The following is a 4,593-nucleotide window of genomic DNA, read 5'->3' as shown; positions in this document are numbered from 1 at the left end:
CTCTATAGTGCTAGCTCTAGGCTTGAGAAGTTTTCCTCCAGGTATTTATGTGCTAGATCCAGACCTAACCTGCAAAATAGAGCGAAGACTAGTGCATCAGCAAGCCGCCTGTCTCCCTGGACCATCTGTTCCCAAGCCGCTCCTAGGCAGCCTTGTGTGTTCAGGTTTCTCAGCACCTCGTCCCTGTGAGTGTATCCTCAGGAGGAAAACAAACAAGTTTCTCACCCATTGTTAATTAAGCTGATAATGGGGAAAGCAGTGACAGAGGGAGAAGGTGCAGTCACAGCCTGGGTGCAAAAATCCCCAGATGGCCTTGGTTATGTCTTGGGTAGCACATGATGGCCTGTGCTGCTCTCGTTATCTGCACTGGCTCAAGTGAGTCAAGATTTGTAAGCGAACTCTTCACTTGGCAGTGCAGGGTGCTCTAGGCTGTTGCAGAAGTTGGCCAACTTCAAGGAGCTTGTTCCAGAGGGGACAAACCGACCCACTTTGGGACTGAGTCAAAAAAGGGTTTTGTTGGATCTCATAGTACAGCCTTCAGTGCATGAAAGTCAATTAAGAGATCTAGGTCCTGCTCTTGCAATGCTGCTGATGTTCTGCTCCTCGCTTAGCCGTGCCCATCCCAGAGGAGAATGGCGGGTATGTACTGTGGGCCAGACACAGCCCAGCTGTGCTGGGATCTGGGGAGGGGACCAAAACCTCATTTAGATATCTCCAGGATATAGAATAAGCTGGATACTGGTCATAAGTTTGTAATGTGCTTTCTTTTCTGCTGGTGAAATACTTCATTGACTCATGAAATTTGCCTGCTTGTGCAAGGGAAGTCTTTAAGTAAAGAGAGGAGCAAACTGGGAATGAAAACTGCTTTGTAAGGATAACATATTAGTCTTTGTTTCAGTCTAATTCCCTCATTGTCACAGAAACATGTGTGATGGTGGTAGTCATCCTTGTGGATTGTCCTCTTGTTCTTCAAAGATCATTAAACACAATTACAGGAAAAGAGATCTTTGTTTCTGAGCAATTCAGCTTTTACATAAGTGTTCCACATTTTCTTCAAAATGCTTTACCAATTGCAGCTAATTTTAACCGTTTGGTTAGATTCCCATTACTGATTCCCATTTTTTTTCATGGGAATCGGATGTCTGGATCCTTAAGTCACCTTTAAATGTGCCAGCTTCAGAGCACATTTGCTTCATATGGCTTTCTCACTGCTTAGTGTCTCACGGTGAAAAACTTCCCATTTTGGACAGTGATGGTAAATTCCTAGGGGCCTCTGTGAGGGCTGAATTTCACATGTCTAAATGCAAAGAAGGTTTGTATTAATGAAACCCGTCTTCTTTCCCCAGCTCTGCTCCTGGTCTCCTACTTGTTTGTGGATGAGTAGTTACCCCTCCTCATGGAGGGGGTGGTCTGTGTGTGAAGGGGAGTGGGACTGCCTTGCCCTGCAAAGGCGTTTTCAGGGCCAAGGAGGAGATGTGTTTGAGGAAGAACTGGACTTGGTGGCACAATAAAGGGAAGAAGTTTCACAGCCAGTGGCAGAGGGAGGCATGGTCCAGGCAGGGACTTGATGAGCAGAGTCAGCAGCAGCTAAGGTCTAACTTGGTTTTGGCCCTGCAGCTTACATATGTCAAGGCCTGTGTTTGTTTGTAAAGTACCTTTCTGATCAGCAGGGTTTAGTGATGGTAATATTGTCCAACAAAGGCCTCTCTTTAGAAGATATGGGCTTTCTGAGCTGGTAGAGGCTATGAAAAAATAATAGTGAAAAGGTATTAAAAAACCTTGTAAGGAAAAGAGAGGCAGGGCAGAGCTGGTTGGAAAGTGGAAAATATTTCCCATGATGAATTATAAATGAAAAGAAACGTGTTCCTGTACTTTGAAATTTCTGCAACATTTTTTTTCCCCGTCAGAAATGCTAAAGCCTAAGAGAAATTAAGTTAAAAAGAAATAAATAAGATCTTAAGCAGCTCCTCCCTCCAGGAAATGAGCTCCTCCATCTCCATTTTCTAAGAAAATATGTATTTAGAAAATAAACTGGTTTTCTGTTTGAAAATAAAACAAACTATCAAATATAAAAGGTTGACCAGCTCTAGGAAAGTCTGCTCTTGCGCTTAATGCACTGATTTTGGACTGAGAGACCTGGGTTTAATTTCCACTTCTGCTACAAACTTTTCCTGCATGACCTTGGGCTAATCCTTTAATCTTGCTTTGCCTCTGTTCCTCATCTGTCAGATGAGGCTATGACTTCCCCACCTCACAGTGGTGTTATGAGAGTAAACACATCCTCCGTGCCCTGCGCCTCACCTTCCAGCCTGCTCCTCTCCTGGGGCAGGGGGAAGGGAAGGGTATGATCTGCTCTTTGGGAGCCACCGACTTTGCTCCCGCCATGGCCATTGATAGACTGGTGAAGGCAAGGCTGAGTGTGACCCCCTGCAGGTTCTAAGTGTCCCTAGGGAGCAAGGAACAAGGGGAGAGAAATGCTAAGCACGTGTGAACTGTAGGAAGGAGAGATTTGTCGTCTGCCTTGTTTTATTTTGGTTTTGGGTTTTTTTTCCCCGTAAGTTTTCCCAATGCTTTTTTCCACCCCTCAGCCCAGCACTCATGAAGCGTCCATAGCGCTCTAATGGCACAAGAACCAGCCCCATTTAGGGCTGGCTGCTTCCTGAATTAGTCTACATTTGCAGCAATTACCTTCTTTCCTTTCTAGCCAAATGTTTCTCTGAGCCTGAGGCCCAGCTAATTTTTTTTTTCTGTCAGCTCTGGTTGTGCTGGGCGGCCCTCCCTTCCATACGGGAAATATAGAGATGCCATTCAGGCACCTCTAATCCCGCTTTCACTGCTGCACTCATTAAAACATTCCTTTATTTATTTTAATTTTATTCTGTCCTCCCCACCACCTTTTCTAAACAACCACTTGTATTATGCTTTTAATTGCCTTTAGATTTCCCTTGTGGAACTTCCCCGGCGTCCGCATAGCCGTAGGCAGAGCGTGCAGTGCTGGGAGCCTTGCACATGGTCTGTGGGCTCACTATTGACTCAGTGGCGTGCTGTGAATGAGTCAAAGATCCGTGGGGATCGCCGGGGGTGGACGAAAGGGCGGGAGGATCGAAAGCAGGGGTGGACAAGAAGGAAAAGCCAATGAGACAAACACGCTCCGCTCTCCCTGTGTGTCAGCAGAGCATCTTCCCCCGGAGCAAGGAGAACAACTGGAGCTGAGGACTGGGAAGCCAGGCTACCCTGCCATGGTAGGGAGCCTGCATCATGGCTCTGTGAGCACGAGCCATAATATGGCCACATACAGGCATGACTTCATCTGTTTCCATAGGATTGCTTTCTCCCTCTCCCTTTCTTTGGCTGGTAATTGAGAAACGCATGAGCTCACCTCCTAGGAGCGGGAAATGAGAACCGCAAGAGGAAACGAGCTGGAAAGTATACACAGGGCCAGAAAAAAAATATAGATTAGGTCGGGGGGGGGGGGGGGCAGGGGGGAGTCAGAGATTGTATGGAGAAGAAAAGGGATTCCTCTTGTGCAGGGCCATTGCCCTGCAGGGCTCGGAGCACCTACCTTTACACTGCAGGCGAGGGCAGGGCTCGGGCAGTCCTGCTGACATCTGTGTAACCATGCTTCAGCCTTGAAGGGACCCCCTGGGCACAAAGGTCCACGAGCCAGGGTGAAAGGAGAGTGTAAACATTATGGTGGTGTCTAATCTGCAGTTTCTTGATGAAAACATATCCCGTTTCTTCTTCTGGGGGCAGCTTATGGGACCCGCTGGTGGGGGGGGGGCATAGCCCAGGTGTAAATGGAAGCAGAGGATGAATTCACTCAGGATGTGGAGCTTTCAAGGGCCTGGGGGAGGATGGGAGAGGTAGAAGGAGTGGTGGATTAAGTGGAGTTAATCAGCTGAGTGAGGTCTCCCCTGGGCTGGCAGATCTCATGGTGATGGCTGCTGTTTGGTCTGGCCTTGGATCATGCCCACAGGTAGGTAAACAGCCCCCCATCTCTCTTCCTTGTCTCTGTTTTTACCTAAAGCGACCTTTCAGATGAGGAGAAAGAGAATGCTTCTGGAGGTAGGCTATTCTGGTTGGCTTCCACCTGGTTGCTTGGTGTTTTGTGGCTTTTCAAGTGGAGATGTGTGACAGCCGAGGTGTTTTGATGTGATCAGTTTGCTGAGGAGAGCCTTGTTCCTGCAGTACCTTAAGTTTCTTCCCTGGCACTCTTTTCTCTTTCACTATGTGTCGTGGTTTAAGCCCAGGCCATAAATCAGAACCACGCACTCTACTGCCTCACTTTCTTCCTCCCCGCCCCCGCCCTGGAGGGATGGGGAGGAGAATCGAAAGAATGTAACTCCCACAGGTTGAGATAAGAACAGTCCAGTAACTAAGGTATAACACAAACCACTACTGCTACCACCAACAATAACAATGATAAGGCAAATAACAAGGGAGGAGAATACAATACCACCCGTGGATACCAAGCCCGACCAAGTAGTGAGCCAGCCCTTCCGGGTAACTCCCAGTTACATCCTGGGCATGACGTGCTGTGGTATGGAATACCTCTTTGGCTAGTTTGGGTCAGGTGTCCTGTCCCTGCTTCCT

This window comes from Psittacula echo (genome assembly GCF_963264785.1).
Source record: "Psittacula echo genome assembly, chromosome: 5".
Lineage (NCBI taxonomy): Eukaryota > Metazoa > Chordata > Aves > Psittaciformes > Psittacidae > Psittacula > Psittacula echo.
The sequence above is the reverse complement of the archived record's forward strand: the minus strand, read 5'-3'. Positions refer to the sequence as shown.